Source organism: Buteo buteo, chromosome 13 (genome assembly GCF_964188355.1).
Source record: "Buteo buteo chromosome 13, bButBut1.hap1.1, whole genome shotgun sequence".
In the NCBI taxonomy this organism is placed as follows: domain Eukaryota; kingdom Metazoa; phylum Chordata; class Aves; order Accipitriformes; family Accipitridae; genus Buteo; species Buteo buteo.
Window position 1 is genome coordinate 11,079,668 of NC_134183.1, and position 19,933 is coordinate 11,099,600.

General features: G+C 51.7%; 1 long non-coding RNA gene across 1 annotated transcript; it reads left to right on the forward strand.

Annotated features, from left to right (window-relative positions):
• Positions 1-11,346: 11,346 nt before the first annotated feature.
• Positions 11,347-18,282, forward strand: LOC142038454 (uncharacterized). Its single transcript, XR_012652577.1, has 3 exons — positions 11,347-11,888; positions 12,479-13,238; positions 17,158-18,282. It is a non-coding gene; the product is annotated as an uncharacterized LOC142038454 (long non-coding RNA).
• The last annotated feature ends 1,651 nt before the right edge of the window (positions 18,283-19,933 follow it).

The following is a 19,933-nucleotide window of genomic DNA, read 5'->3' on the forward strand; positions in this document are numbered from 1 at the left end:
GCTTGCTAGGTGCCATGTTTTCAGGGTGCCACATTTTCTGGGTGTCAGATTTTCGGGGCTTTACTTTTAGAGCAGCTGGCACACCCATTCTTTCCATCAGCGATGGGTAGCTGAGAGCCAGGACTTGTGGTTGCACAGCGGTCCTGATGTCACCTTCGCTGCACAGTACTAAACTTCAGGTTGCATCTCTGAGCTGTGAAACAGAAGATATTTCCAGAGGAGCCTCGTAAGGACAAGATAGCGCTGGCAGAGCATGCTGGCAATGAGCCGGGTGGTTGTCTGTCATTAGCTGGAGAAGATCCCTACATTTTCCTTCTTTCATCCTTTGGTTTCCCTTCTTTCATCACATCCCCCCAGCCATGCCCTGAACCCTGTATCTGAAGCCCCACAGCAGTGTGGGGGCATCCCTCCTTCCCCACCCCAATCCTGGCTCCTGGGGCTGGAGAATCCTCTCGGCAGCATTTTTATGGAAAGATATATCAACTGCGTGGCTGGTAAAAAAATCACTTAATTTAGTCTCTCTGTGGCTGGGACATCCTGTAGCCCATTTGCATCTCTCTGGGTGGAAGGAGAAAGGTAAGTAGCACAGGTTAATTACGAAAAATAATAAGAAATTCTGGAAATTTCAGCTTATGCATGCTGAGATTTCACAGAAGTGCTCGTCAGTGTGACACCTGGGTTGAATGTCTTCTTGTTTTAGGCTTTTTGTTGTTTGCTTTTTCTTGCTTTGGGGTCAAGCAGTCATTTGCACCGGCCTAAAAACATGCCTCATTTTCTTCTCCTCTTCACTTCAACAACAAAAGCCACCAACTATGAGTCTCAGGTGAAATTTCCTTTTCTTCGCTGAAACGGACACATTTTATCTCTCTGAAATAGAAACATGTCACGATGTTGGAGCATTCTTATTTCTTTTCCAATTACATTGGCTACATCTAAATATATTTCAAAATAAGAGAAGAGTCATTCCATTTAAAAATGCCAAAATAAACATTTTCACCTTTCTGAAGTCTCTTCTGATGGGATGTGGCTAGGGCTGAGTGTTGCTGACTGGCTTCCCAAGACCTTTGCCAGGCCCAAGAAGTGGATGTCTGACATGAAAATGAATTCGGAAACAGAGAAGAAGGAGGCAACGCAGGAGACTGCCAAAAGGGAGCTCTTGGAAGTGGAGAACAGCGCTAATATTTTGGGAAATTGAAATTCCAGCCATGAAATTGCCTATCATTTATCATCCCCAACCACCTTACAAAGTAAGAAAAACAGGCATTAAGCCTTATTGCTTTTTAAATACTTATGATCTCGGGGAAAAGCTGTCTAATCTACTTCCTTTAATACGTATTCTACAAAAATGTCTGTGAGTGTAACAGTAATGCTTGTGTTTATATTTGCATTTGCATGTATGAAGAAGCGACGTTAGGCTGTTGTTGGGATGCTCAGATGACAAACCCCATCTCTGGGGCTGCTATGTCCTCCCTGTATCCCCAGTGCTGGGGGGGCAGTACCATCTCTGAAACCAGACCTCCCCGGCACAGATCAGGACACCTTTTCCTATTGTGCAATAAAGAGTTAAATCTATTCCCTTACAGACTAGGACTGAATTAAAATCTCAGCAGCAGCCCTAGGCACCAGGGCAGAGCCCAGAACAGGCAGTGGATTTCCAGGCTCAAGCCCTTCCAAGCCCCGAAAAGCAACGCTTGCCCTCAAAGCAAGAAGAAGGTTTTGCTGCTGCTAGAGCATGTCACCGAATAGTTGTTTTCTGATTTAAAGGTGAAGTAAAAGCTCCTGAACACCTCTCCCCATCCCTGCCATGCTGCTGCAGCTCCATGCCCTGAAACCTGTAAGTCTTCAATGGTCATACCCCAAAACTTGCTGGTGTTACCACTGGGAGCAATGCTTGGGCTTATCGCGGTGCATATTCTGAGGGGTTTTCCTCCCCGGTGCCGAGGTCCATGGGGCAGCGATGCTCTTTCACTGCCACAGCACCGGCCACCCTTATAATTTCTGTGGGTGCTGGGGGTACCAAGCTCTGTAAATGTTCATAGCAGTGCCATGCAAAGGCATTTAGGGCAGGTACTTCTGTAATTGTGATGCATTGGAAAAAATTTGGTGTTCAGCAGCTGTTTCACTTGCACGGCCACCCTGTGCTGGTCCCTCGGGTTCTGGGCACCCACAACCATCCCGGCTGGTCTGGACCTGCCACCAACTCCTGCAGGGTCTCTGTGACTCTGGGCACCATGTGCCTCAGCTCCTGCCTTTCAGTTAATTTGCTTAAAATGGAATCAGAAAGAGCAAAAACCCCTGTTGGGTAGCGTAAAGTGGGCTGCAGGGGCCTCTTGGACCCACACAATGCTCAAGCTGCCTCCTGCCAGTGAGACGGTTTCGGGGTGCCTGGTTCCCACATTTTTTGGGGATGCTCTTCCCTGCCTGAGCATCAGAGGGTGCACAGGGCAAGAGCAGAGAGGGGATAGGTGGGAGCAATGCTTGGTGCAAAAGCAGCTCTGCAGGGCTGTTGTCACCATCCCTGTTCTCTCTGGGAGCGGGCAGCAATGGGAGAGGATGCTCGGTGTCCAAACAGCATCAGCCTGGTTGGTGTTGCTTCCCAAAGCACCAACGCGACCCCCCAGCACCCCTGCAAAGTGCAGGTCTCCCTGGGGGTTTGCACGCAGTGTGGGCAGCTTCTCCCCACGCCGTGGGGTGTTCGAGATTCCCCAGCGAGGGCAGATCTCCTCCTCCACGGGCAGCGTTTCAGAGGCTTCCTCGTACATCAACACCTCGCGCTCCAGAGGAAATGTTGGAGTTTACCTGCTAATGGTCAACCACAAGGCAAAAAAAAAAAAAAAAAAAGGAAGCAAACAAACAAACCAACCAACCCTTGAATGATAGGGGAACATAAATTATCCAGAACTGGCAAGAAATGAAAGTGTTGCATGGTCCCCTGACAGCAATGGGATGAATAACTGATGATGATTAGTTAAATCATAACATTGCTCATGCCATGCATAAATGATGAGCCAACTGCTTGCGATGCCCTGATGAGATGCAGCGTTCTTAGCTTTCTATCATTCCCACTTTGTAGCCCCAAAGAAACTACCACATTTCTGCATTTTTGTGTTATCTGGCACATCAAGCAATGCGACAATGAATATATATTGACCTTATTATAGCAGCCGGCTGCTTGTGCCAGAAGCAACCAGGCATACTTTGCACAAATTAAAGCTGTCAGCATGTAATTTATGGTTCATTGCAAAAGAGGAACAGAACTCTGAGGGGAACATTGTGGTTTGGGAAGCAGGTAGGTAGGCAGATGAATTGCATGATAAAATATCTTGCTAATGATGTGATGTTAAAGCTGAAGTGTCATTTTCATTCTGTTTTGCACATTTTTTTAGTTATTTCTTGCTTGAGATGATTTTCCCCTTTCCACAGTTGGTTGTTTTTTTTTTTTTCTTTCCAAAAGCTAAATTACTGGTTATACCTGAAAAGGATGAAGTAGGTGTGATAATTTATGAGCAGACAGCCGTTGTCTGAAGACAATGTGGTGGCACCCTGAGCGATGTTAGAGCCCCATAATAGGGAGTTGTCTTACGCGTGCAGCCAACAGCCTTGACATCGGGGCTGGGCGTGGATGATTAAAGTTTTGCTCTTTTTTCAGACTAGAGAACAGTCTTGAGGAGAAATAAAACAATCTATCTGTGCGCCTTCGCTCCTGTTGACACACACACACACACATGTGGTGGCAAAACCGTACATCAAGAAGGATGCTCGACATTGCAGACAGCATCCTCGGTGCCGATGTCTTTTGGGTTCAGGGATGCTGGGTCTTTCCTGCCTTTTTGTTTCCCAATCGCTCAGCAGCTGAGGGAAAAGGAAAGGGGGAAACAAAGGGAAAAAAATATAATTCAGAGAAATAGGTGGGGGAGATGTGTTCATGTGGGATTATGTCACCTTGAATAATGCACGGAAGTGCAGGAGCGGGGAACGTGAGAGCCGAGCGAGGAAAAGCAGGGGAGGAAATGGGGATTTACAGCCTGCCGTGCCAGAGAGCTCTCTTTAGTCCAATAAATAAATGATAAAATAATTAAATTCTGAAATAAAACGTCACTGAATTATTTAACTGCTCACCTAGGACTAGCTCTGACTCAGCCGGGCGAGTGCTGTTGCTCTGCTGCGGGTGCTGCCGTGCTGCCAAAACCAACGTAGGACGCGGAGAAGCTCTCGGCACGGGGTGAGCGGCTGGTCCCTCGTGGGATGGTGTCTGAGGCTGGGAAATCCGGGGTTTGCTCCACCTTGGAGCCGGCCCAACGCGGCTTGAGAGATTTGGCACGGTGGGGAGGGGAGGAAACGTCCTTGTCCAGGCGGAGCAGGTTGTGTGGGGACTCGGGGAGCAGGAGATGTCCCTGGTGCAGGGACCCCGCTGGAAAGGCAGGAAATTATTCTGCTGGTGTTTTGCAAAGCATGAGCATGTGTATGCATTTTACAGAGCAAGATGTACATGCCATGAGGGATGCAATGGGGCAAACCCAGCCCCGCAGCCCCCAGGCATGTCCCCTCCCTGGCCGGATTCTGTCCCTGCTCTTGCCATGGACAGAGCTGCTTGGCAGAGCATCCCTTGAGCGGGATTTTCTCTGAAATACCAGTTTTATTTTCCCTTATCTTGGTGATTTCCTCACTGACACGCTCTGCCAGCTGGGCTCCACACCTGCCACTCACGGGTGGATATTTTACTTGACACGGCGAGAGGAGGCTGGGCGATGCTGTCGCTGCCAACGTGCATCCCGCGTGGGGCGATGCAGGGGCAGCAGCAGGGACAACGACGTATCGGTGCCAATCTGGGGTGACAAGGCTGCAAGACGGAGGGGCTCCGGCCGATGTCACCGTGTTTGGAGAGAGAGGTGGAAGGCAAAGCAGGGGGAGGAGCGGCTGAGCGGTGGCAGCAATGGTGGCTGGAGTGACGTGGGGAGGCACTCGTGTGCCCGAGGACAGCCTGCCTTGCCAATCGGTTTGAGTTCCAGCTCTCCAGCATCAACAAAAGGTAAACTGAGCCTGAGAGCTGGCTAAGGCCTGGCTAAGAGACGTCCTGCCAAGCTGGGAGAGTCTTCCCAGGACGTCACCGGAGCCGCTGCTCTTGGGGACGTGCTAAAATGCAGAATATGCAGGAAACCCACAGGCAGGCATCAACGATTACCAACGTTGATGCTTCCTCTTCGGACAGCTCCTTTGCCTGTGACAGGACGCTTCACTACTGTCACTGGTGTTAACTGGAAGATGGCTGCAGCCAGGACTTGTGCTTGTCACGCTGGTTGCTGCGTGCTTCTGCCTTGCCGTGCTGCTGGAGCGGGTCCACATGCATCCCGTGCTGTGCCGTCGCCCATCACGTGTGCGCTGGGGCTGGCACCCCCGGGGACCTGGCAGCACCTGGCAGCTGCCTGTGAGCCAGCCACCACCTCAGTGGGAAGCTCAGGAGAGGGTGGGAGGATGCTCACGTGCACCAGTTGGGATAGCCCCGCTCGCATCCATCCCTCACCGGCAGCTGTGCTGGAGTCGTCCGCGTCCGCCCGGTGTGCTGAGCTCCGGGGGCTGGAAGGGGGACTCGGCACCGCAGCCAGCCACGGGGTCCCATGGAGGGGGTTTGGACAGTCATGCTCTCTGTGGCGACAGCCCCCTCCAGGTCCCCACTGCCCGTGCTGCCGTGAGGACCATCAGAGCTTTCACCTTCCTTGCAGGGGGCACGTTTCTTGAGCAAGTGCGTGAGTGGCCCTTCAACACAGCATTGCATTATCCATGTCCATTAAATTGCCACTTCTCCACCCAGACCGGTGACCTGGTGTGACCAGCCAGGCAGCCCATTCACCAGCCCTCTGTGAGCTGCGACAGCAGAACTCTGCCTGCCTCCCGGTGCCGGGGGGGCTGCTGCAGCATCCCCCACCAGCCATGCCCCCACCGCCAGTATGGACAAGACCGATGCTGCCAAACCAGACAGCCAGAGCACCGAACCACCTATCAGAAAGGGGAAAAAAAGGGTTTTTTTAAAAAAATAAGCCCGAGTTGGCTTGGTGCTGGCGCTGCCTTTGAACCAAATGTCTTGCTGCAGCCAGTGACAGCTCCGCAACAAGAGCGGTGGCAGCATTCGCGAACTATTAGTGTTAAATTATTCCAACAAAAGCAGGCCTTGATGTTGTGTTGAAGTTGATAACTTGAGGATGTGTTTGAAAAGGATAAAAGCTTTGCCTTCAAAGGCTGGCTCCTCTTTTGCATGAGACACACTGCTGAGCGAATTAACCATTTTTGTAACGAACGCATCATTCTAGAGGTTAATTAGCAAGCGTTGGGACTCATGGTTTGGTAACTGTACATTAAAAAAAAAATAATAAAAGGATTAGCTGTTTTCTTGACGCCTAGCAGCATGTCTCGAATGCCACCGTGCTGCATGCATTTGCTCTGGGCAGGGGCAGGAGACACGTTTCCCCAGTGGAGAAGGCGCAGGCGCAGGTAAGGCCGTTCACGGGACATTTGGGGTGACTGAAGCAGGGGATGCCAGAGGTGCCGGTGCCGACATGCCTGATAACACGTGCTCCTGTTCTCCTTCCCAGGACTAAAGCTGCAATCTCCTTCCAAGAACATTTTCCATCACAGGGGCTTTTCTCCCCTGTCAGTCACGCATGGCTGTATGTCCTGTCTGTGATGTGAGCAGCCAGCCTGTTTCAGGTCCTGGGCCATGGGCACAGCAGCTAACGAAGGGGTAATTTAGCCATCACTGCCTGTGCCACGTGCTCAGGGCCAGCAGAGAGGCTGCAATCCTGCCACGAAGACAACGAGCAGGGAGACATGTGGGAGGAGGGAGGTGAATCGTGAAGTCTAAAGCTTCAGCCCCAAACTGTGACCTGGATTAGAAATGAACCCATCTTGTGCCGCAGGAGCTGCTCTGACAGAGGGGTGGAGGTGGGAGAGCATGCAGGGGCTACCCTGCACCACCCATGGTGCATCCCCATTGCCTGCAGAGCCAGGCAAGGGGCTTTGCTTGCCCCTGGGAAGGGGGTGTTTTAGCACACGCTTATATCCCAGCACTGCAGCGTGGCTTACAGAGCTATAACAAGAGAAAAAGAAAACCTTTTTTTCCTGGGTTCGTGATGTCTGATGGGAGCTGAGTGTGGGAGCGCTGGGCTCTTCCCCTCCCTGTGCTCACGCAGCCCTAAAACCCCCACTCCGCTTCCCACCCCTCCAGGCTTGTGGGGGTGAAAGCCCAACATCTCAAAACGGGGCGGGGGGCAAGAGCTCTATGTCCAGCCCGGTGCGATGGTGGGTACCGCTTGTTGAAGGACCAACGGCCACCCCTTGTCATCACACCAGTCCCCCGGGTGCTGCTGGCCCCGTGCCACCAGCAAGAAAGCCATCCCGGCAAGCAGCAGCGCCGAGGTTGGGTTTGTGCCATCTGACATTGAACCAGGGCTAAATTTGTCCGGTTTACACTTGGGCGGAGTGACAGCCGCGAGGAGAGAGAAGTGCCTTCCATTTTCAGCGCAATAAAGATATGATGGAAAAAAAGTTTCATGGTGGATTAGCACCCTTGAGGTACTTGAAGCTGTCACTTACAATATGCAAGATCCATTGCCTGACCTCTGCTCTGTGCTACAGGAGGGGGAAAAAAAAGAAAAGAAAAAAGCCTTTTACAGGATCCCTTTTGCAAACATGTGACAGTCCACAAATCAAGGCCGTAACATGGAGAACTTACCCAGTAATTAGTTTTATAAACACGCAATTCAGTTGATGTAACAAAAGCTGTAATTTAAAATTTGACACCATCTCCCTTTGCCGGGGGCCGGCGGGAGGGAGGTTATTAATAGCAGGAGTAAGAGTTTGTATTTTTCTTCTCCGTGGCACTTGGGAGGGGGGCAAATGACCTCAGTGTGAAGAAACTTTATTTTCTACTGCCTCTTGATTTATGTGGGGAATCTGTTGCATGATTAGCGCCTATCATCAATAACCAGGCGGTGCAGGCTGACAGCTGCTGAGTGGAATGAAGAAACCCTGTGAAGCAAATAGCTACAAATTTCCCTGACAGCCCTGGTTCGATTACACGGCGTCAGCTGCCAAAACACCAGTTATTACAGGCATGGAGTGCCATGAATAGCTGAGCAGAAAGGAGCACGGGCAGCGGTAACACGGGTTGGGATGTTAACACCCCCGGTGCTCTTTTCCCTTGGCGAGGGCATTCGGGGATCATTTATTTACAGCCACCCGGGCTTGGTGTGCGCCAGAACCCGGGTCTGCTATTGACACTGATGCTGGGGGATCACCTCTGCCAAGATGAACGGCCGCGTGAGCGGCAGCGTTTTTTCCCCTTCCCAGCCAGAGATATTAACACTAGAAATAAGGTTGTAAGAAAGCCCATGCCCTGGTTTTCCAGGTGAACCCTTTCTGAGAATTTGCCAATACACATATCCTTAGGAAAAAATTGGAGGCAGTGTGGAAGTAAATGCAGGACTTGCTGCTTTACCCGCAGCGTGGAATCCTGCAGTGGAAGTGCTGTGTAGAGCAGTGAAGGGGGAGGCGGGGGGGGGCTGCGCACCGCTGGGCTCCAGGGCAAGCACCAGCCACGGCCCTCCGACCACACGCTGCACCATCCAGCCCTGGGCATCGTCACGCGAGGCTTTGCTTGTGAACCCGGCTGCTGGCAAAACCGGCTTGGGAAATAATTAGAAATTTTAAGCAAATGTTGGAAAAGCATCATGAAAAGCATGAACATGCAAACTGGAACCTTAGCAGGCACAAAACACGATTGCAGTGTTACAGGCACCTAACTGGGGGGTCGTAGTGTTCCCCAAGACCGCCACAGCCTGTCCAAGCTGAGCAAACACAGCTCGAATTTAACCTGCTTAATGCTCGCAGGGAGCTATTTGCAAACAATCCAAGGCACCAAGCTTCATTCCCAAAAACAAGAGCGGCAATGGTTTTGAACAACTGATAGATCTGAGAAACATTTGTCTGCTGGCAGCCTTTCCACGTGGGAATGGAGGTAACACTGAGTACACCACTTACTGGAAATTATTCAGCCCACACCACTTAATGGATATGCCCCTGGCAGACTAAGGATCTTCCTTCCTTGCTTTAATAATGAGGGGTTTTTTCATTGAGGAGGGAGATGGGGCGGTGTTGAGCCCACTGCAGCACCGGCTGCTCAGGTCCCTTCCCCAGATTTTAGAGACAACAATTGCAGGGCGAGGAGAAATGAAACATTTTGTAAATGAAGACGAATTTGGCATTTTTCATGGGAATGTTTGTCAGCAAACGCTCGCTGTGACACACAGTCTGCTTCCCAGAAGCGTCTGGGAGGTTCAGCCTGCCGAGCTCTGCCACAGCTCAGCCCCGTGCACCGTGGGTCTAGGGCTCGCACTTTCGGTAAGGACAGCCTGCCCAGCATCGTGCAACCCCCCGCACCCAGCATTTGCCATTCCCTGGCTAGTTTCTGCTGTTTTCCATCTTGAAAACAACGCCTTTGAAGTCAGTTGCTCTTTGCTTACTGCAAGGTCTCAACAGGGAAAGGACAGGACCCACGGGGCAGACCCCCAGGATAGGGCTGGCTGGAAGACGCATTGCCTGAGGTTTCCTATAGGAAAAGAATTTCTTCCAGAGACGGGCATGTTTTGAATTTAGGCTTTCGTGTCAAGTTGTGTGCCAGTGTTAGTATTTAATTTTGTTTTGATGTTTATATACTTTTTTTTTTTTTCCTAAAGCCGCAGAGCACGTACTGGCTGGAGCACTTCTGGTGAAATCTGGTTTTCGTCTGCATGTGGCATGTCTAAGCAGGGAAATGCCTCTCCCGGGATGACGTTTCCAAAGGGAAGGCTTTGGGGCTGGAGGAGAGGCAGGTTCACCCTGAAAGCCTGGAGCTGGGGGCTGGCTGCCCGGGGGGGCACGCTCACCGCTTCTCCCCCCCTGCAGAGGGGAGCAGTACCTGGCTTTGGACCCTCCCGGCTGCCCTGCGGAGCTTGGCGTTGTGGTTAGGGCTTTTGTTTTCTGGATGTTGACGAGAGAAAACGTTTTAGCTTTATTTTCTTAAAAAGGTGAGAATTTTGCCTTTTTTTCCTGTTTAGAATGAGAACACCTCCCAGTGCTGAGATTATTCATGGACACAAGCCACCACTTTCTGACTGGGATTTTTTCTTCTCTTCCATAACATCAGTGCTGTCGGGGACCAGCATCGGGGTGAGGACCAGGCAAGGGGCTAGACAGAGAGGCTTGCTCAAGGCTCTGTGGGTCCCGTGCTGCAAGGATGGCTGGGATGTGCAACCCACTGCAGGCAGTGCACCCCACTACAAGTCATACACCCCACTGCAGGGAGTGTACCCCAAGGCAGCAGCCGCCGTACATTAACACTGAGATGCTGGGCTGTACCCAGCCTGTGTCCGCGTGATGCCCAGGCAACCTAGAGTCCCAAATCCCATGGTTTTCTGCTGGAAACTCTCCAGGTGCTAATGAAATATTTATGAGTCAAGGCATACACGGCCTCTATGTAAGGAAAGAAACTGTTTTTATCGTGAAGATGAACTTGAGGGGAACATTTTATTAGAGAGCATGGTGTTGTAAAACATTGTATTCAGAAGAGGATGGCATGTGATTTCCCTCCTGTGGAGCAAGGCTCAGGCACTGAGCTGGAAAGCCAAGCGTTTCCTTACCCAGATGTATGATGCTGCCATGGGGCTGAGATCTCCTAAAGACAGGGTCTGCTCTGAAATGCAGTTGATGCTGGTGAATGCCATTTGCTTTCCAAAATAGCATCCTCGTTGGGATAGTGGGACGTCGCTGGTGTTTTCTCACCCTTGCACTGCCTGGCTTTGGTAGGAGATGCGACATGCTGCCCAGCACCCCGAGGAGGGCTTGGGAAGGCTTCCCATCATCGGGGATGGAAATCCTTCCCCTGACAGTGCAGGATGGATCCGGCAGCCGCACTCCGCTGGGCACGATGCTCCAGAGCTGACTCCCATTTGCCTCTCACCTGCTCAGCTGGAGGTGAGCTCCGCTGCTGGCCCCTCTCCCACGGCACAGGGTTATTGGTCAGGTTTTAGTTTCTCTCAGCTTTCCTTTTTAAATAATGGAAGTGTCAACCCTGGTTCACGGGCTGGTCAATGTTTTAATTCCTCCCTAACTTTATAAGGCAATTTCATGAATTATACAGTGTGGTAACAGAAGGAGCTAAATAAAGATGCAACACTAGCTGTGTTTAATAAATACACCCTCGCTATCCGTGGAAGCTATTTGCAAGTCAAAAATATGGCACACGATGATCTAGCTGTCGATTGCAAATTTTTTAGATTACTGCTAGGTCAGCACTATTTTATGCTAAATCCCATTAACTAAAAATAAAAGGAGGAGGCTGTGCGCGGGGAGCTGTAAAGCAGAGGCAGCCTCGCCGTGGGCTCCCTGGTGCTGGGGACCTACCGAGCTAACAACCAGGCATAAACGGACAAACTTGTATTTTGTCTTCTGACAGGCACTAAGTAGCCTCTCGGGAATTCAATAGGCCTGTTTAGGTGATGCCAGGAGGCATTAATAATAAAGGTGACCCTCACCTATGGCCTGATCCTGGGAGGAACAGAGCAGCCGCCCGGAGAAGGAGCAGGAGAGGGTGCACAGGAGGTGCTGGTCTTGGAGCTGCTGCTGAAACCCCACCAGAGGGGACAACCCAGCAGAGGGGGATGGCTGCTCTTGCCATGCTTAGCTGGTCTTGATGGGCAAGAAGAGGTTTATGAGGAGCACATCCAGCAGCGTGAGAGAGCAGAGAGCTGGGTGCCAACGGCTGCATGGCCAAGTCTCTCTGTGGTAAGCAGCAGCCGCCTCTTTCTTCTGCCTGCCCTGCACACCTCTGCAACAGACTGGAGAAGGGCGAGGGAGAGGTGAGGATCACTCCCTTGATGTTTGCAAATAGCTTTGAAAATAGGCAATTGTGCACTTGTGGCAAGACTGTTTATATTAAGGAAATGTCCAGCTGTGAATACATTTTTGCTGTTTTTCTCCGGCAAATGCCAGCTTGCTCTGCTTGCACGCCAAGCCTCAGTGGCAGTGGGGCTCCTGCCTGCCTCAGAGCTGCTTGGGTTGCCTTGCAAAAGCTGCGCAGAAATACCTAACAGGGGTCATTGCATTGGGCTAAATGCTGGCATCGGGCCATGCCAGCACTGAGCGTTAGGAGATGCCACACACCAAATGCTACACACAGCATCAAGCAAAAGGTGGGAGAGGGGCAGGCGGCAAAGCCCAGGCTGTGCTGTACCTGGAGGGCCTTTACCACAGCACTGGAGCCTGCAGAGCCGCTTTTGCTCAGCAGTGTGGCGTGTCGGCAGAGCAGAGCCTGGCACTGCCACCAAAACCACCATCCGGCACCGAAGGCAGGAGCGGGAGGAATGGGATCCAGCCGGGACTCAGCTCCCAGGCAGACTGAGGGTGGGTGAGAAGAGGTACTAACGCGTGCGTTCCTCCTTCCCTACAGTGATGAGCTGCTCTCCCAGTCAGCCAGAGAAGGTTTTCCATGTAGCTCCCAGCCCACGCAGCCCAGCCAAGCGGAGCCAGCGATGGAGCAGGGGAATTGCCATCCCCGCACAGTCCCAGGGTGAGCTGCAGCCTGGCATGTGAACCTGCTCCGCCACCCGCACCTTCCTCCCCGCACCGGTCTGCAGCTTGCTGGCGTTGCATCAAAGCCATGGGGAGGTGCCTGAAGCCTGCCTGGCTCTGCAGGGGCTGCCACAGCTCTCCTCGGCTCTGGGGGGGTTAAAGAGCCTGAAAACATCAGTGATGCCCTCCTGGTTGTATTGATGGTCATGCCTGGCGCGGGCGATGCCCTCCTAAAGGTGTCTGGCCAAGGTGACTCCAGCACAGCAGGACTCGGGTTGCATTCACCACTCGGCCAGCCTTGTTTCAGCAGCAGGGATGGACTGAGGGAGAAGAAATACTAATATTTGTGCTTGTCTCCCTCTCCGCATGCACAGTAAATTGACCGTTAGTTACCAAAAGTCTATAAAGACAGGCTGAGGGTGGTTCCAGACTTCAGAGAAATTAGCTGGATTCAATTAAGCTTCTCCCGTTGCAACCAAATCAAAGGGTGAAGACGTCTGCAGGTGCCGCGTGCCCTGGAGCAGCAGCCCAGGGGGACAGCCATGCCGGGCTGGTAACGACAACGGGTTTGAACGTTGTTTCCTGCAGCTGGAGCGCAAACTGGAGTCTTCCCTTGAAGGATTAGCTGGAGGTTGCAGGTGGGCATGGGTTCTCGCCTCTGAAACACTGCACAGGCTCAGCCCGGCTGCATTTGGGGCTCCCATTGGCACTGGCCGGCGCGCACGGACCCCTGCCTCGTAGCAGGACCCCGCATGGCCGGGGCACGGTCACACACGCGTTGCACACCCCTGCGATGGGGAGGGAGCTCGGTCCTTCTGACAGCAGCCCCTTACCCTGCTGCAGCGCTTCGTCCTCGGCACTCGAGCGAGAGCTTTACCTCGCTGTGCATTAAGCTGCGCTCTCTTAAATTAATGACATCAGTCTTGGCTGCAAATCAGGCAGACCCAGTTCTCCCTTCCCATGCACGTTACAGAAATCCCAGTTTCTTTTCCAGTGTGAGAGCAGAAAACAACTGGAACTGCGTACTGGGAGGAAACTACCACGAAATAGCCCTCGGTCATAGATTAGGAGCATGTCATATGTTTCATTACCTGCTGAAAGACAGTTGCTGTGTGCTTGGGAATATTTATAAAGCCAAACTATTTACAGCTCTCTGCCTTTTCCTTGCAAGCATGCAGCCAGAAAGGCGTTAATAAAGTAGCCTTGATGATCTGAATGATTTATGGAGCAGCAATTCTGTAAATAGGGTTCAAACTTCTAAAGATTTATTTGTTTTCCAACAAAAAGTCATCCTAGTGGTACGCGATGTATATACCATGTAGGTTCATTATGCTATTTATATCTGAGATAAATTGTTCAGTGGGCAGTATGCCAATGCACCAGTTTAGCTTGATGCTAATGTTTTCTAAGAGACTTTTTATCCCTCTGGAAGTTTTGTAATGAGTTCATGTGACTGCCAGCTATCGGGAGATGCATGTTCGAGCCAGACATCACACCACTCAAGTGCCCCACATGGTCAGGCCATATTTCTGATTTTTTATTAAAAATTCTCTTTGTTCCCCTCTGTCTGCTGTTGGTCCTTCTTGCGCTGAAGCATGCGAGCAGCAGAACGCTATGTTGGATTTTGAAGTGGAGGCAGCTTTCTTTTCAAATGCTTCCTTTAAAAACCCCTTCAATATTGCAGCTTTTAGAAGTCCCCCCTTTCTGCCAAGCCTTTGCATTACTTTTGTCCTTTGTTCTGCTTCCTTTGAGCCTGGTCCCCCTTCCATTACGCCTGCCAGAGGAATCCAGAGTACAAAGCTTTTTACCAGTGCCTTGCTTGCTTTCTGTCTCTCTCCCTCCATCCCTCCAGCATCCTCTGTGATGACATCCCCTTCATTGCTCTACAGCTGTTCCCAAACTCCCCTCCAGCATCTGAAGCTGCAAATCACTCCTGCCCCACATAAGCACAAGGGGGTTGAATCTGTGCAGCATTTGAATCCTGGGGGCTGGAAGGTTTTTTGCTCTGGCTTTCAGCAGAAGCTGGGATGCGGTGGATAAGGCTGACTCCCAGTGGCTCACAGTCCTTGACTCGGCCGGTTCTTGCTCTGTTTCCTATTCAGGCGATGAATTGCAGAAGCACTCTTACTCTTGAAAATTTTGCCTGTGCACATAAGTAGATTTTTATCCATTCCTTCCAGATGCTGCAGTTATAAGTGCCCGTGTACATTTTGTTACGGTTCCCCAGATAACAGCATTTGGAGTATCACTCCTTCAGAAAATCCATGCAAAACCATCTGTGATTTTCTGCTCTTGGATGGATAATTGGATTGTAGTGGAGGGTGGGCTTGGGGCTTGGGTTTGTTTCCTTGCCTGAAAACCCAAAGGTACTTCCACCCAGGCTCCAAGAGGTTTTCAGAAAAGAATGAAGCCTTACATGCCCATTCCTGGCTGGAGGTGAGCAGTGTGCCACCAGCAGCCCCAGTTAACCCACAGCTGCCCCACTGAATGCCTCACGGCCACTCTTGTACCATCACTCACCAGGCAGGAACCTCATTTTTCCTGCTCTGGGCTTGGTCCCATATTTTAAAGCACCCTTTAAAGAGCTGCAGAACTTCTTTGATATGCTTTTAATATCTGTGATAAGTTCCTTCAGGGCAACCCAGCTTTCTTTTCTTTCCTCTTGATTAATTAAACATTGGGTAACGGTGGCATTTCTAATTATCTATGGACAGGGCAAAACAACTGCCAGCAGCGCAGCCTTCCTCACCCACCCCTACCAAGAAACACCTTGAGGAGGTGGCACCCAGGGCCACCAGGATTAAGGATGCTGCTGCACGGGGCACGGCAGCGGCACATGGTCCCCGGTGCTGCGGCACATCCTGGACGGGCCCAGCAATGCGGTGGCGGTAAATCACATCACGCACGGAGCAGGCGGAGGGAGAGAAATGAAGCAAGGGAGATGCTGGAAAAGGCTACAAGGCGGGCATGGAGCAAACAGCAGCCCCAAATCACCCCAATGTTGCGTTGCTTGAGACCCTCATGGACTTCTGGGCAACCTGCTGGGCCATCAGCGCTGTGCCAGCACGGTTGGTCTTGTCAACTGGAAGGGCATTTAACTGCAGAGCATTGAGCATCTGGTGCCACGTTGCAGTCCAGCGGCCGTGCCGGTGGAGGGCTGAGCCAAACCAGCAGCGGGGGCATTAGCCCAGCCACCCACCCGCGCCGCTCTGAGTTGGAAGCACCAGCCCCGGCTCCTCGGGGGTCACAGGAGGCCAATTTGGGGTTTATGCAGGCAGCAAAACCACAACGACCTTTAGGAAAAATAAAATTTAAAAAAAGCAAAATACAGAAAACAAAGAACCAGTAGGAATTTGGATGGGGAATGGAGCTGAAGGATGCCGGTTAATGCTGCAGGCTGGTCCAGGTGGCTGGCTGGCTGCGATTTGGTGACAATCCGGCTGGTCCCTGCCACCCTGATCACACCTGTGCATGGCCTGGACGTGGCAGGATGCAGCCAGAGAGCTCCAGGGCTGCACAAGCATCCCAGCGATGTGCTTGCTCTGCCTGACCCTCTGCCCGCCCAGGGGCTGCGATGCTTCTTCCACCTGGTCCCCAGCACAGAGACAGCCCCAGTTTGGGACTGGCATCCCTCACAGGGAAGCCCTGGCCAAACTGGTGGCTGTGGCTCCAAGGGAAAAACCTTCATCTCCCGCCCAGCCAGTGGTGATGGAGACATGCTTATAAATGCACTTGACATTTGTTGGGTTTGTTGCTGTTTTTTTTTAAGAAATAGCAACCCGTCTCCCATCTGCCAGTTCGAGTGCCATGGAGCGCATCTCCAGCACAGCCAGACGGCTGCAAAATAAACCTCCCAGGCTCTTTCCCCTCCAGTCGGAGGAGTCATTGAGAGCCATTGGCTGTGCTGGCCCAGGGACACTGCATTCCTGCTCACCTGATTTATTATCTCTGCTCAACACACAGAGAAGAGGATTCTTCCTGGGAGGAAAAGTTGGCAACTCGAGGCAGTCCCTTGGAAACAAGCAGTGTTTGTCTGAGCATTCATTCAAAGGAACAGAGGGAGAAACGAAGAAAACTGTAGCAGATTAAAAAAAAAAAAAAAAAGGAGACATCAGAGGCACTTGCAAAGCTGGACTAGCTGGACTACAGCAAGGCAGTCAGTATTTCTGTTCCAGAAGGCTGGGACGGAGACCTGCAGAGATGAGTTTTGCATATTCAGAAAAGTAAACAGCAGACTCAGCCTTGTTTTTTTGCAGAATTACAGGAACCAGAGATGGAAAAGACCTATTAACTCATCTTTCCATTTCCCTCCAGGGCAGAGCAGGATTGCTCCCTGGAGGAGATTATTTTTAGCACTCTGTTGAACAGAGTTTTCAACGTCTCATGACATGGGGGTTTCTTTTCCAGGGTTTTAGATGTATGAATGATAAACCAGGTTCTGCCAAAAGAAGGCTTGACCCAGAGATGAAACGAGGATCAAAGCAGCGCTATGAGGTTCAGAAATGTTTGCCTGCATGTTTTCTTCTCTCTCTAACATGTTTCTGCATCTCTCTACAGCAAGCCTTGCCTGGGAAGGAAGCAGAGGCAACGAAGCCCCAGTTCTCCTGGGATTTTTGTTCTTACAGAAAAGAAGAAATGCGACAACTGCTCTGGAAGAAGCTCCACACGGGCATCCCACATCCCAGGGAAATGTGGTACACACTTGCATTTCTGGGGAGAAAAAAGGGGCACGGCACTGCTAGGTAAGCAGCAGATGCAACGCAGTGTCCTATAGACTCACCAGAAGGAGGTAAGCCGTGCCAGCGGGTGATTTCTGGCACGGATTTGGGGTGACTGTGCTCCCACACAGGCTCTGCAGGGAACCTGGTGAATCGGCACCCACCGGCGCTGCACCCACAGGACCTGCACCTCTCCTGCCTGAGGTTCAGGGCACCTTTGAGCTCTCACACCCACAGCATATTTTAAATGGCCTGAATTAATGCCGCAGCCTTGATCTCCTCGGTGGGGTCCGCTGCAGCCCTGCACGCCTTGCTGCAGCTGCTCGCTCAGGCCGTCCATCGTTTGCAGCTTCCCCGCGCAGCTTCTCCGCGGTGCTGGCATCGCTCCGGGCACGGAGTCCGGCGGCTGCTCAGCTCCTGCAACTGCTGCAGCTTGTTAAAAAGGAGAGACACGCACCGGGCTCTCTCCTGGACGGGTCTCTCCCTCCTTCCTGCAACTCTCTTTGATCTTAAAATTGAAATTGTTTTCAGCCTGCGAGTATATTTTTGCTCCGCGTGGGCTGAGCGACGCCAGCCGAGCGGGGCTCTCGCTCCCCAGCAGCCCTCGGCTCATGGGGAGCGGCTGCAGGACCCGGCGAAACCTCGTGTTTGCGCCCAGAGCGATCGCAAACAGTTTGCAAATGGTTTCAGTGGCTGTTTCGGCGCGAGGGGGAGGGAGAAAAGGGGAGGAACTGGACTTGGATGCTGCCTCTGAAATGATTGTTTGCAGGCCAGTAATTCAGGTTGCAGACAAGGCCCCATTGACTCTCCGGCGAAGACAGAGCAGTTCAGTTGTTAACCCTGGAGAACCGGCTCCTGCCTGCGTGCCGCGGGGCCGCCCAGAGCTGGACCTGCCGGACGCCAGGGCAGGATGGCCAGGACACCGCTCGGAGCTGCCCGAGGGGCTGGCCCGGGTTTTGGGCAGCCCCTGCAACCTGGCTGCAGGGACGGGCTCAAGACGCCAGTTTGGAGCCTGGGGCGCTGCGCGAGAGCTGCTCTTCCCAGCGCCCTCACCGTCCCTTGACTTTAGCAACAGCACCCATGGGGTGGGCAAGCAGGAGAGCACGCAGGGGCAGCAGTACACCCCTCCCAGGTTCGTGGAGCACCCGGTGCAGGACGGGAGCACCCTGCGTGCTGCTCCTCTCACCTGAGCGCCCAGGACACCCGCCTGTGCACGGGCGCTGCAGGTACAGGGTGTGCAGGGGGTTTTGCAGGTGCTGCATCCCCACTAAGCACTGCGGTATGCACCGTGATGGGGTATTGCAACGGCCAAAGTCCCAAACAGGTTTAGGTCATGCTCCCAAAGGGTCTCGGCACGACCGATCTCCCAGGCTGCATCCCTCCGGGATTTGGGGCATTCCTCCCGTGTTTCCTTCGACCTTTTTTTCCCTTGCAGCTCGGCGGAGGAGGAAATGTTTGTCTGCAAGAAGCAGGTCTCTGGCTGAATTCCCCTCCTGTGGGGGATCCTGTGTAAGCAAGAGGTTTAATTTTATGCGGCTGTGCTTTGCTCAAAAACATTAGCTTAACATTATCACGGGGTAAGTCAACAAATATGGAAAAATCTACCAAGGTTACATTTTACCCACTTTTCTTGCACCTTTGGAGATGAAACTCAAGCTACGCTGCTAAGTTACAGTGATTTACTGGTGGGCTGAGAAGCTGGGTTTTAAATACTGCATCTTTGGGATGCTGGCAACCTTGCTTCCTATAAATCTTAACTAGTATTTCTAAGCCCTTTTATGCCAGCTGCTTTCATGTATTCAGAACCTTTTCCGTGCAGTAGCCTATGAAAATATTGAAACGATGCCCAGAGCAACACCAGGGTATGAAGGGGAAAACTTTAAGATGTTTTGTAACTATTTTTTCACAGAACCTGCCAAATCTTAATTTTTCCAGTTTACAAGTAAGAGCCTCTAACCATCTGTTTGCTGTCAACTGATGTTTGTTTGGAAAGGAATTTTATTATTTTTTTCCATCTCGCACTCCTGTTCTTACAACTAGTTTACTGAACTTCATAAATGTCAGCTTTCACAGTTGTTTTGTAAGCCAGTTATGATTTAGGATTTAATCAAAATTGAGCAGTCAGTGTCTTTAATCAATCTGAACGGAGATCAAAAACAAAGAAACGGAGACTGAAAAATGAAACATTTAATGTATCCCAACAGTCTTTGAAAGAGCCATATTTCCAACATAATAGCTACCAGGAATCATTATAACAAACTTTAAAAAAAAAAAACCAATACCCTCCAAAACTGCTTGTCGTGTTTTTTAAAGATAAAAAGGGGCTAAGGCAATTTAAGGCTTAAAAGCAATTCCAACCTTTTATCTCATTAAGTATTAAAAATAAACCAGCATCAGCCCCTCGCTGTGGCGCAGGCAGCTCTCGGCACGACGGACGGGGCTGCCGGTGCCCAAAACACCTTTCGCCCATCCCCGCTCCAGCGGCGCCGGCGCGGTGCCGGCGCGGTACGGGCCAGAACCGCACCGTGCTTCTCCGCGAGGATTTTGGCATCGGCACCGCCGCGGTCTGGCACCAGTCGCGCGTGCCCCGAGACACGCCGATTTCCAGCGCGGAG